General features: G+C 44.4%; 1 protein-coding gene across 1 annotated transcript in view; it reads left to right on the forward strand.

Moving 5' to 3' along the window:
• The window catches only part of MIPEP (mitochondrial intermediate peptidase), a 137310-nt gene that overhangs the window by 53012 nt on the left and 70290 nt on the right, over nt 1-14008 (forward strand). The gene's annotated exons all lie outside the window — the stretch shown is intronic.

The following is a 14008-nucleotide window of genomic DNA, read 5'->3' on the forward strand; positions in this document are numbered from 1 at the left end:
CTCAAAGCCTGTCTCACCTCAAAAAGGCCTTTGCTGTTTCCTCTACCCTTTATGCTTCTGAATATTCTCGAGGTCTGAATGTGTGTGTTGTTTGGTAAACTATGATGCCATATTTCCCCGATGTGTTTAGGTAGCATCTACATGATGCCAAGTCTGAAAATTCCTTAATTTTGAGGTTTAGGTTTAAATAGTGCCTTGTAATGTTAAAGGTTTTTAAGTTCTGTAAGGTAGGATTAAGTGAGCGATACTTTACGGTAAGTTAGCTCTAATCTAACTGTCAACATTGTATGTTTACTGTCTGCGTGTCCCATGCAAAATGTATTCTTCTCTCAGAATTTTGGTGATACACTGTTACATTAGGTAGTGTTTTTCTTCCTTAAACTGTACCTCCCTGAGTGCCTGTGTACAATTATATTCATCTTTTAATCTTCAGCATTTAGAATTGTGCCTAACACAAAAAAAGCACTAAAAGAAATTAAAGGAAGGACTGAATGGAATCAGAAAAAGAAGGGCCAAAACCCACCTTTATTTGTGACTCTCTTTCCGGTTGTATCTCTGGATGCGTAATGTGAATTGGCGATTTCTATTTTTTGGACTTGACTTTAACTATTACTGTCAACTGTAGAATAATGGATGAGTTCCTGGAGAACTAATCTGAGTTAGTCTCCATCATAATCTGTTTCTGTGGTTAAGAGGACAGAATTGAAATATCTGTGATCCAGTCAGCTACCTGCCCATCAACGTGCTGAGTTGCTCTGGGGATTATGTCAACTTAGCCAACGACATAGAAGCACATAGCGCATCAAGCAATAGCCTGGTCCACCCGGCTCCACACGTTGGGGTCTGGGAAGGAGGAGGGTGGCCTGGCGCAGCTCCTGCTCCCGTAACCGCCCCGTGCCCCTCCTCGAGGGCACGGACGTGCTCAGGCACAGGGCGCAGGCTTGCGGGGAGCCGGCCCTCTGCTGGGGCCTCGGGACGGGCTTCACCAGGAGCTCCTGGAGGAACCGGATCGTGAAAAAGTACGTCGGGTGGCAACTTGCCGGTGCGCTCGCAGCGGCCCTCATCCGTCTCGTTGCAGGACGTTTACTGAGGACACACTGAGGCCGTAGGTGAGTCCTTCCGTCAGGAAACGGGCTCCGTTCTCAGCACCTGAGAAGCAGCCGGGAGTAAGTGCGACAGCACCCCTGCACTCGTGGCCTCACGTCTCGGGGTGCAGAGCAGGGCTGAGGGCAAGGCGACTCCAGCTGAGGGACAGTCCCCGGGGCTCAGAGACCCCGAGACAGGCAGGACGGCGCGTGTGGCAGGGTCAGCAAGTGGGGGGTAGGGGGACGGACAGGGACGAACGCGGGAATGTCCTCGCGTTCAGAACCTGCACCCCATCTGCCTCTGCACCCGCCTTGCCCACACCCCGGGAGTCCCGGCCCCTCCGCTCGCCCGCCTGGTGACGAGGGGGATTCTCATGTGTCCCCCGGGCTTCCCCTCGGGGCCGAGTCCCTCCTGTGACTCTGCCCCAGCCCCCCTTCTCATTAGCCTCCAGCTGGCAGCCTCCCTGGAGTCCACCTTTGGACCCGAGGGCTCGTCCGTCCTTTGCTGCCGTCAGCGGTGACGAGGGCCAGAGCCAAGGTGCTGGCAGCGGGGCCGGGAGAGGAGCAGCCGTTGGAGGCTTGGCGGGAAGGGCCTGCGGCTGGTCACATGGCGGGGAGGGTCCAGGAGCAGGGAGTCCGGGAGGAGGGCCACGTCTGAGGGAGGAGGACGGGTCTCGCCTTGGATGTCCGCTGCACAGCGTTGCTGCCCACGCGGCCGCTCACGGCGCCGGCCTGAAACCCAGAGTCAAGTGGACACGCGAGTGTGTGGGGCCGAGTGGTGGGGAGGCGGCGGGCGGCGTGTGGGGAGGTTAGAAGCGGCCCGAGAGGGGCTGCCGGGGGGCTCGGGTTCCCGAGGGCGCGCGGAGCGGGGCGCCTGCCGGACGGTGGCGAGACCCTGTCGGCGTCGGACCCGAGTGCTGGGCTGAAACGCACCACGATACTGAGGTCAGTTTAAAAATATTGTCGTCTGTTTCCAGAGCAATGAGAAGAGCCAGGAAGGGCTAGGACCACTGCTGGGAGGGTGGTGTAATGTCCCCCAAAAAAGACAATTCCTGTTTTACTACTGAATTCTTCAGTCAGAGGAACCATTTTTGAACAAGATCGTTTCAAGAAAAGAATATTAAGTCCAAAATTCCACTTCACACGAGCTGAGATGGGAAGCGAGCAGCGAGCTGCTGTGGATTAATTCCCACTTGGGACTCAGGAGGCACGTCCAGCGGGCTGAAGGGCCTGCAGACACAGCCTCCAAAGCAGGAACCAGCTTTGGGACCATGGAGTCTGGAGAGGGCGCCAGAGGCACGGGGCACCTCGAGCCTCGCAGAGGACTCGCCTCTTCTTGTCGCTGATTAAACACCAACTGGCTGGATGCTTTCACTGTAAGGGCAGTTCTAGCCTAAGGGCAGGAGCTAACCCCCTCGAATCTAACTCTGTGAAGAAATGACGTTAAAGAGGGACAGCAGAAGAAGAGTAGCAGGGTGCACCTTTCTGCTTCATTTCCTGGCCTGCTGCACATCAGGGAAGGAATTTTCCCCCGTCACGTGGTCTATTCCAGAGAGCTGTCTGCCTAGGGGGAAGGTATTGGTGACTTATGAACACCTAAAAGTACTTTATCTGAACCTGAGCATCCCAGAGCCAGTGGATTCCTTGTGGTCACAGAATAAGAAGTATGCCTCTCAGATCTGCAGGTGCCATACAGCTGTCAGGAAACAAATACCAGAGGTGCTCATTCGAGGTTCAAACCGTCTTGACAAGCTACAGCATCAAAGCTGAAGCAGAATTAGTTGTAAATCAATCTTAAAATCAGTAGCAGAAGTATAGCAGAAATACAGACTTGGTAGCAGCTCCCGTGGAAACATCCAGGTTTTTAGACGTGGTGAACTTGATGTGAATCAGCGGTCTCGGGGAGTTCCTCCCAAACCTCGGTCGACCCTAGGCTGCGTCGCAGGACCTGTGGGATCTGAGGAACAGGGGTGTTGTCTTTCTTCTCCATGCTCGTTGGTTCTGGCCTTCAGCCTAACCCTTCCAGTTGCTTCCAGCGGTTCCACACTTCTGGAAGCACGGGCTTTGTCCTCCCGTGGACATTTTCATACGCAGCTCCTTTTTTAGTCATGGTAAAACACATATAACATACACCACGCCGGTTAACCGTGTTTCAGTAACTGTGCAGGGTTGTTAAGTGCACTGTCGTTGCTCAGCTTCCCTCACCACCGCCATCCCCAGAACGCTGTTCATCCCGCACGACTGGCGCTCTGTCCCCAGTAGACGCGAGCGCCTCATCTCCCCTCCCCCAGCCCGCCAGCCAGCACTCGGCTCTGTTCCCATGAGTTTCACTATTATATAAGTGGAGTTATGCAGTATTTATCCTTCTGTGGCTGGTTTATTTCATTTAGCATAATGTTTTCAAGGTTCATCCAGGTGTAGCCCGTGTCACAATTCCCTTTCTAAGGCTGAGTGATTTTCTTTGTGTGGATGGACCACGTTTTGTTCAGCCATTCGTCCGTTGATGGACACTTGGGTTGCTTCCACCTTTCAGCTACCGTTGTTACCAAACTCAGGTTTGGCCGCTCACCGCTCAGAAAGCCAGTACTTAAGAGGCGGGTGCTGGTGGGAGCAGCAAGTTTGCTTTATTCAAGGGGCCGGCGACCTGGGGAGAAGGCGGGCTCGCGTCCCGGAACCAGTTCCGAAGATCCTGCTCAACCGCGAAGGTTTTCAAAGGGACAGGGGGAGTGGTCTCCGCTAGGCCCTGAGGCCAGAGCCGCCGCTGCCCCCACTGCGCGCAGCCGTGTCGACTCCAGGTGCGGTCTTCCGCACACAGCCTGCTCACGCGATTACTCAGCGGGGAGCTGGGGGAGAGGGATGGTCATCTGTTAATTACTTACTCTTCATTTCTACTTCTTTAAGGAAAGAACCAGCAGGTTAGGCCAAAAGTATCATGTGATCAAAAGATTTGAAAGGTGTGCTTGGGCTGGAGGTTAGTTAAAATACAGCTTTGCTAAAGTGACAAGACAAAAAGGGTCTCCTGCAGAGAGGTCTTTCCTACGAGGAGCGGCCTGCAAAAAGCTGCTTGCAAATCCCCACTGGCAGCCGTCACTCCATTTCTGTGGGGTTATGGGCTAAGGTCCGTCTTCTGTAACTGCTTCATGCTGACACAGGGCGCTGTATTCTCGGAGCGGAAGATGGGTCTGTACCATCTCTTTGCTGACGGTGTTGTCTGCTTACATGTACGGGCAGAGCAAGCTACAGTTATTTTGATGCCCACAAAGATACAGACTATTACGAGAAATAGTGTTAATCCTATTCTCTTGAGGCCAGTTCTTGGAATTGTGCTAGCCACAGATTCGGTACTGCTCAAGATGGAGCGGCTTGTGTCACGGCTACAGTCTGGTCATCACGCAGCATAAACTCCTGTGCGCTTGGAAGGGGCGTGATGAGTAACAAAGACGCTTCTCTCCCTCCTCCCCTCAGGAAGTTCCAAGGGTTTTAGAAGCCCTGTGCCAGGAACCGGGGATGAAGACCACAGGTATATTTCTTCCTGGATCCCAGGAGCACACGCCCTGTCTCCCTTCGCAGGGTCTGCGTCGTCCGTCCCCTTTGTCCTCGGTCCTCAGTTTCCAACCCCCTCTCCTCCTGCCTTGTCCCCCCTCCCCGCCAACACGCCTCTGCCCTCAGCGCACCACGTGGAGCAGGGCTGCCAAGCCCAGGGCATTTCAGGCTACGGGGACTCTTGTTCCTTGTGGGATGACAGTGACATCGGTGATCTAGAAAGCACCCTGAGAAGAGGCTGCCACATCATGTAAAGTTGGGAACCCCTTCCTCTTAGGAATGTTGTAAGAATATGGTTTTAGACCAGAAAAAGAAGCTGCAGTCTGCCGTAATATTTGAAGGATACCATGTAGAGGAAGAAAATATATCTGCTGTGTCATTCCAGAAGACAGTATTACTGGGAACAGTGGATGGGAATCAAATAAAGCTGATTTCAGCTCAGTAGATTCATCTCAAAAATGATCGGAAAGGAGACGCCTCTGAAAGTAGTATGTTTTTATTTAATGCTTAATGTTGCAAAATCATATTGTAGAATGCACATCTAGGAAACCAGCACCCAACTTAAAAAGTAAAGTGTTACCAAATGCTCCTCTCTGGAGGTAAGGACAGTCTTGAATTCCTATTAGTTTTTTGATTAAAAGTAGTTTTTACACATAAGTTATTTATTCCTTAGCAACATAGTGTTTAGTTTTGTGTTTGAGTTTTAAAAAAATATGATATTACACGGTTTCTAACCTTCTGTGATTCTTTTTATAATCCTGGTATGCCTAAGATTCATCAGTGTTGCACGTAGATGCAGTATATTTACTTTCAATTCAGCATAATATTCTGTAATTTATGTACTCATTCTTCTGTCATTGAAATGGGTTCCTCCAGGTTTTTACCAGTTCATCTGTATCTGCTGTGAACATTTTTTTTTCACTTTTCTCCTCATATTCATGTGCATGGTTGGAATTGCTGGGTTTGTGAGGTGTGTGCGTCTTCAAGTTTATGAGGTGATGCCATGTTTTTTTTTTTAATTGAGATATGTTTGGCATACTGTGTTAGTTTCAGGTATGTAACTTAATTTGCTATGTGTGCATATTGTGAAAGGATCACAGTAATTTTAGTTAACATCCATCACCTCACATAGTTACGATTTTTTTCTTGTGAAGAGAACTTTTAAGATCTACTCTTTTAGCAGCTTCCAGACACACAATATAGTATTATTAACTGTGGTCACCATGCTGTACATGACATCCCCAGACTTTTCCACCTTATAGCTGGATGTGGGTACATTTTACCCGCCACCTCTGGCAACCACCAGTCTGTTCAGTTTTTTTGTTTTTTTCTTAAGATTCCACACATAAATGAGATCACGGGGAGTTTGTCTTCCTCCGACCCACTTCCCTCTCCAGGCTGCCGTCCAGAACGTTCATACTTACTGACCCTTTTCGGCAGTGGTTCCCCTCGCACCTCATCCTCATCGATGTTTGATGCTGTCAGAAGTTTTAATTTTGCCAGTTTTGTGGCTGTGAAATGGAATGCTGCGAGGACCTCAACTGCCAGCAGTACCCCCCTAGTAGAGGACGTCTAGGTTGAACATCTTTTTATGTTTTCATTGTTCATCTTTGTTTTCTCTCGCATGCCTGTTTCTCTTCTCATTTTCCTGTGTGACGTTTGCCTTTCTCTATTGATTTCTCAGATTTCTTGACATGTTGGAATAATAATCCTTTGTCAGCTGTATGTCTGCTCTCAGTTTACAGCTTGTCTTTTCACTTTCTTTATGGAATCTTTTGATGGGTTTAACTTCATTTTAATTTTGTTGAATCCAGCAGTCTTTTCGTCCTAGTGAATGCTTTAAATATCCTATTTTTAAAAACCTTTGTTTCCCTCGAAGTCATAAAGAGATTCTTCTGTTTTTTCCTGAAGGTTTTAGTGTCTTTCCCTTATCTTTAAGTCTTTAATCAAGTTGGAACTGCTCTTTGTGTTTGGTGTGAAGTGGAAATGCCGTTTCCCTTCTTCCTGGTGGATGACCAAGTTGTCTGAGCACCGTGTACTCTGTCCAGTGACCTGGGGGGATGGGTGCCCAGTGCCCACCTGTGTGCACTCATCTGCTCTGGGGTCCCTCTTATTCCATTGTTCTGTCTGACCTGACACCAGTGCCGTGCTGTCTGCATCACTACAGCTTTGTAATAAGTCTTGACATCTGATAGGGCACATCTTTTTTTATTTGTTTTTCAGAAATTTCTTGTCAACTCTTGGGCCTTTGTCTTTTTTCCTACACATTTTAGAGTCAGCTTACCCATTTTCTTGAAAAAAACTATGGTAAGAGTTTGGTTGGGGTTACATTAAATCTGTAGGTCAGTTTAGGGAGAACTGATATTTGAATATTGAGTCTTCCAGGCCACAGTTGTGACACACCTCTCCCTTCCTTAGGTCTTTTAAAAAGCCTTTTAAAGTGTTTTCAAACTTCCTTCCAAAGAGTCTTGCTTAACTTTTATTAGATTTAGTCCTGGATGCCCTACCTTTTTGATAGCTTTATAAACGTATATTTTAAAAAATTATGTTTCTACTTGTTTGTTGCTAGTGTTTAAATGTGCAATTTATCCTTTATTGGATATATCTTATTTTTAGCAACCTTGCTCAACTTTCTTATTAATTCTAATAACTTGTCTATGGAATTTTTAAAGTTTTTTAACCAAACAGTTACTCTTGCTGCAAATAGTAAGCTATATTTTTCCTTTCCCATTCATAGGTCTTTTATGTCTTTATTTTGTCCCCCTCGAGTTACGGGACCCTCCAGTACAGGAGTGACGTGGAATAGAAGTTGTAATATGAGCATCATTTGCCTTTATCCTGATTTTTAAAGGAAATGTTTCTCATGTTTTACCATAAAGCAAGCTGTGTGTTGTCGTAGGTTTAGTGGAGATAACAGGAAAAGGCAATTCCTTCCTATTCCCAGTTTACTAAGGTTTTGTTTTTCTTTTTAATCATTAACAGTTATTGCATTTTATCAGACTTTTTCTGCATCTTTTGAGGTAATTGGGTGGTTCTTTTCCGTTTATCTGGTAATGTCGTGAATGTTGATATTAATGTTAAGCAGCCTTTGCGTGCCAGGGTTGAATGACTTTGGTCCTCACTTAATGTTATTTTTTTAATACGGTGCTGGCTTCAGCTTGCTAATATTTTGTGTGTGGAGGATTTCTTGCATCTGTGTTTATGAGAGAGACGTGCTCGTGATTTTCTTGGTCCTCCCACTCTTGCTGGTGTTGGTATTAAGTGTATCCCATTTCATAAAATGAGTTGCTGAGAGCTCCTTCTTTTCCTTACAAGCACTTTTATGAAATTGTAATAATCGGTTTCTTGAAACTTTGTCAGAATTCAGCCATAAAACCATTCAGAGTCTATCATTTTCTCTGTGGGAAGATTTTTTAAATGACTGATTTCCTTAATAGTCACAGGAGTCTTTGGCCTTCTTTTCTTCTTAAGTAAGCTTTGCTAACTTGTAATTTTCAAGAAATTTATCCATTTAACCTAAGTTTTCAAGTTTATTGGCATGAAGTTATTTATTGCATTCTTTCATGCTTCACATCCTGCCACATCCGTGCTTATGTCCTTTTCATCCCTAATATTCTTCTCTCATTTTTTTCTCTATTAATCTTGGCAGAAGATAAGTATCAGTAGTATTTACAAAGAACTAATGCAAACTTTGTTTATCCTCCCTGTTTTGTTTGTTTTAGTTCATTAGTTTCTGTCTTTATGATTATTCTCTCCCTCCTTGGTTTTTTCCCCCAATTTCTTAAGGTGGACACTTAGCTAATTGAGTTTCAGTTTTATCTAACATGTGCATTTACATTTTAATGCTATAAATTTTAAACTGTGGATGCAGTGCTTTAGCTGCATGCCATGATTTTAATACAAAATGTTTCTAATGTTGCTAATTTCCATTGTAATTTCCTCTTTGACTAATGAGTTTTTTTGAAGTGTAGTTTACAATTTTTAAACCTTTGTAAAGGAGTTGTTTATCTTTTTGTTATTGATATCTAATTAATTAGTCCGACTGGTATTGATTTTGCATTTTGTTGATATTTATTTTATGGCCTAGCGTGTCATCAGTTTTTGGAAATGTTCTGTTTGTGCTTGCGTACATTGTCTATTTTCTAATTGTTGGGCTTGGGGTTTCAAACCCTTCTGTTAAGTTAGCCTTTTAATTGTGTTGTTTAAATCTTTGATATATGACTAATTTTTATGACCTAGCAAAAATTGAGAGATGTAAGGCGTCCACTAGGATGCTGGATGTATCATTTTTTCCCCTTAGTTTTGTCTCTTTCTAAAAATTATTAAGACTTTATTTATTTAAAGCAGTTTTAGGTTGGCAGCAAAATTGAGGGGAAAGTGTAGAGATTTCCTATAAACCCCCCGCCCCGACTCATGCATAGCCTCCCCTATCATCAGCATCCTCACCGGAGGCTGCATCTGTAACAGCTGATGAACCTCCATTGACACGTCCACGGTTTACATGGGGGTTCACTTGTGGTACCGTACGTTCTGTGGGTTTGGGCAAATGTATAATGACATGTATCCATCATTATGGTATCATACAGAGTAATTTCAATGCCCTATAAATAATTTCATTGATTTTTGCTCTATTTTGAGAATATTTTGTTAGATGCATAAAAGTATAGAGTTGAGCTATTCCTTTCTTCCTCAGGTGTTAGCCTTTTAATCTTCATAATGCTTCTTGTCTTCAAGTTTATTCTTTTTTTTCTGGTAATTTTGTAACCTCCAGCTGCATTACTAATCACCAGAGATATAGTCAATTGACTTTCAAGAGAACCTAAATTTTTTTGCATAATTTTGTCTATTAGCCACTACACTGAAATGTTTGTTGTTCTAGTTATCTTTCTCACAAAATACTTATCAAGCAATAAATATTAGAAATTAACATTTATTATTTCATATGTTTTTTCTTATTTAATCTGTCCAGCAGTGTATGAAGTAGGTACATAGTTATCCACACTTTGTAGAAACTGAAGCTCAGACAGGTTAAGTAATTTTTCAGGGGTCACACAGTGGTACTCAAATCAGTATTATAACATTGTGGGTGTTTTCTTTTTCCAGTTTTTCCTAGTTAAAAATCCCTTTATATCGTAGGAAATGGCTTATGCTTCTTATACAGTACGTCTCACAAAAAACACAGGCCCATTTCCATAGTAAGTGTTATTTTTAGCACAGCTCTAGTGCTTTCATTTTAGAACTGTTGTGTGTTGCGTCATCATAAGATTTAGCTTGTTGCCTTCATTTGTGAGTTAGCCCAAGGCTAAAATTGCTTAAGATGTATTTCCAAGGAGACATACAGCCTTGTAATAAATCTTCTCCTGTCATCCTCCCAGGAGATATGAATAAGGATTGAAGGTAAAAATTATAGTGCAACTAGAACTAGATTCCTTTTGGCAAGTTTAAGTTGTTTTGAAACGTTTCTTATTTTCGGCTTTAATGCTTCTCAGTTATGTCTAGACAAGACTGTTGAACCGGAGAGCAGAGACAGGTCTGACCCCAGCCCCACTGCCGGTGCAGGTGGCCTAGATCAGTCACAGAACTTATCTGAGACTTCTCTGCTCTTTTATATAAAATAAAAATTTTAAAGTTAGAAACTAAAAACTAATAGCTCTATACTCACATCAAAAATTCTAGTCAGTCAAATTTAATAATATATGCCAACTGTAATCAAGGTATGACTGCAGTTTTTTTTTAGGAAAAAAATAGAAGTTAGACTCTGTTACACATTACAGTGTTTCATGTTGAGCCCTGTACGACTTTCTCTGTGCCGTCCGTCAGGTGAGCCTGTGATACTATGCAAGCATTTCTAAAGGTTCTTTCATGCCATCTTAGTTCGTAAGAAAACACTAAACCACTAAAAGTCAAGTTAAGTAGGAAGCGATGCTACTTGCTCTGGGTTTAGAGCTGAGACTTTGCCTCTTCGGGCCTGGCAGCATTTTCATTGTATTGATGATGTGCCATCGGATTATTGACTAACAGCAAAGCAGGCAGCTTGAGACACGCCAAATCCAGTGGTTTCCCCGCCGTAGACATGTGCCGAGGTCGAGGGCTCAGGGTGCTGGGATCAAGCTGCGAATCGAAGCTGCTGACTCGTGGGCTGGATGGCTTCGGTGCTTGGCCTGCTGCCTCTGAAGCCTCTTCTTGTTTGAGGGGACCGTGTCTCAACACGTTTGTGTCTTTAGAGCCAGCACGTTCCCAGGGGATTTCGGTGGTAGGAAAACAAGGATTTGTACCAGAGGATGTCTTAATTTTGAATATTTGTGCAGCTTCTACGGTAATACATTTTCTAAATGCTCATAAATAAGCCAGATATTTTATTGCAGTGACTTGGCTCTGTAAGAATTTGATGCCAAAACTTTTTTTTTTTTAAGTGAACGGTGTTTTTTCATTTATTTATTTAGTTTATTTATTTTATTTTTGTCTGCACTGGGTCTTTGTTGCTGCACCCGGGCTTTTCTCTAGTTGCGGCGAGCAGGGGCTACTCTTTGCTGCGGTGCACGGGCTTCTCATTGCAGTGGCTTCTCTTGTTGCAGAGCACGGGCTCTAGGCATGCGGGCTTAGTAGTTGTGGCTCGCGGGCTCTAGAGCGCAGGCTCAGTAGTTGTGGCGCACGGGCTTAGTTGCTCCGCGGCATGTGGGATCTTCCTGGACCAGGCGTGTCCCCTGCATTGGCAGGTGGACTCTAAACCACTGCACCACCAGGGAAGCCCGATGCCAAAACTTTTAACGTGACACTATTTAAACCAGACTGGTGAGTTGTCAAGTGAGCGCAGATGTCTGACAGATGTATGAGGTTGCGTGTGTACAAGTTAAGCACACAGGGAAACAGAGAATTCAAGTAATGCCAAGTTTGCTAACACATTTGCACTTTTGACAGTATTTCAGAAACCTTACCAAAAATGTTGTGCTTTCTGAATATAATAGGAAATCTGTTAGTATTTTAACATTTCTGTTCCCATGTGTGGTCAGCAGACAGTGCAGCTGTGTTTACCCCGAGAATACAGTGAACCGCGCCCGTCCTTGTGAGGCGGGGCAGTCAGGAAGTTCTGGGGAAAGTTCGCTGCACAGGGGCAGCTGTGTGATCTGTCCTCCAGGCCTGAACACTGTGAAGAAGGAAGACGGGGCCATTCTCCGTCTCACATGACAGTACCCTGACCTGAAGCTGCCAGGCCCACCGGTACACATGGTTACCCTTTGGCAGTGCTGAGAAAGACACCTGAGCTACCCGCAGGGACTTCAGTTTCTTCCAATCAGGCAATACTTTGCACAAGTTGATTGACTAGCTATTACCTCACCAAATTGTCATAGTAATTTTTTGCAGCTTTTTTTTTTTTAAATTCTCGTCTTACAAATGAGAAAGCAGGATGCCCAGAGCCTGGCCTGCTGTCAGAACGCAAACGAGCAGCCTCAGAAAATGCCAGCCTCCAGCTGCGGCCGCCGCCTCTGTGCTGCCTTCCTATAGCCAGTTCCTTCTCTCATAAGGTTAGGACGGTTTCATGTTGCTCACCTTTGTTTTTCAAGTCATTGTGGTGATTATGTTTTTCTGAGTCAGGGCATCTCAAACTTTAATATGCATGAAATCATCTGGGATCTGGTTAAAATGCAGATTCTAACTCGGTGGGCGTGGAGCGGCCCGAGACGATGTATTTCCAAGAAGCTTCCAGATCACACCGTGACAGCTGACCGCGCCTCAGAGTCTGGTTGGGGCTCCAGAAATTTACATTTGAGACACAGATGCATCAGTGGATTGGGAGGAAGACATTAACCAAATGCTAGAAATAGGAACTAAACACCCAGCAGATCCTTGGGGTCTTTGGTGTTGACGCCGAGCCTTGGCATTTACTGCTGACAGGCGGCACTGTCATTGTCATTGCCATAGTCACACAAAGCCAGATCTCAATTCTTCAGAACTCAACACAGCATTTTTGTTTTTAAATAAGGAACAAAGATAATTGTGGAAAAATTCATATTGAATTATTAAAATAAATTAGAACAAATTAGGTCACCATAGTTAACTGTTGGCATATTATGTTCTAATTGTAGGAATAATAATTCTGCCGTTTTTCTGTTTCTCACTGGGGGGAAACCTACAATGTCTTTCTACATTTTATAGCTAAAATGGATCTTTGAAATAGAAATAACCTCCTCTACAGTAATACAAGAGGCATAATTAATTGTGAAGGTAATTGCCTTTCAGTCATTTAAGTAATTGCTGTCATCTGAATTCCTACGTAGCTTCACCTGTACCTCTTTTGTGGCATGTAGGGCATTTCCCCATGTGATTAGTTTTCACATACATCCCTTTTCTGGGTCCTGGCAGCAGGATCAAGGGTCCGTTGTAGTGTACCTGGCTGTAGGGTAGGGCACCGTGCGCACAGTGGGTGCTTCATAAAGGGAGCACAGTGGGCCTCCCTGCTCCCTGGCCTGCTGGGCTTGCTCTGTCCCTCCCAGAGAGAGGCAGGGCCGCCTTCAGCCCTGGGCTGTTCATGCCTCGTGGGCCGCTACAGAGACAAAAACTGCAGGTGTTTTGGTTTTTTTTTTTTGAATTTTATTTTATTTTATTTTTAAACAGCTGGTTCTTATTAGTTATCCATTTTATACATATTAATATATATATATATGTCAACCCCAGTCTCCCAATTCATCCCACCACCACCACCACCCCACCACTTTCCCCCCTTGGTGTCCATACGTTTGTTTTCTACATCTGTGTCTCAATTTCTGCCCTGCAAACCGGTTCATCTGTACCATTTTTCAAGGTTCCACATATATCCATTAATATACGATATTTGTTTTTCTCTTTCTGCCTTACTTCACTCTGTAGGACAGTCTCTAGATCCATCCACGTCTCTACAAATGACTCAATTTCGTTCCTTTTTATGGCTGAGCAATATTCCATTGTATATATGTACCACAACTTCTTTATCCATTCGTCTGTTGATGGGCATTTAGGTTGCTTCCATGTCCTGGCTATTGTAAATAGTGCTGCAGTGAACATTGGGGTGCATATGTCTTTTTGAATTATGGTTTTCTCTGAGTATATGCCCAGTAGTGGGATTACTGGGTCATATGGTAGTTTTATTTTTAGTTTTTTAAGGAACCTCCATACTGTTCTCCATAGTGGCTGTATCAATTTACATTCCCACCAACAGTGCACGAGGGTTCCCTATTCTCTACACCCTCTCCAGCATTTATTGTTTGTAGATTTTATGATGATGGCCATTCTGACCGATGTGAGGTGATACCTCATTGTAGTTTTTAATTTCTTTTTTTTTTTTTTCCACACACACTGTATTTTATTTTTACAAGAGATAAATAGACTGACACCAAGCATTGTAC

Source organism: Eubalaena glacialis, chromosome 16 (assembly GCF_028564815.1).
Source record: "Eubalaena glacialis isolate mEubGla1 chromosome 16, mEubGla1.1.hap2.+ XY, whole genome shotgun sequence".
Classification (NCBI taxonomy): Eukaryota; Metazoa; Chordata; class Mammalia; order Artiodactyla; family Balaenidae; genus Eubalaena; species Eubalaena glacialis.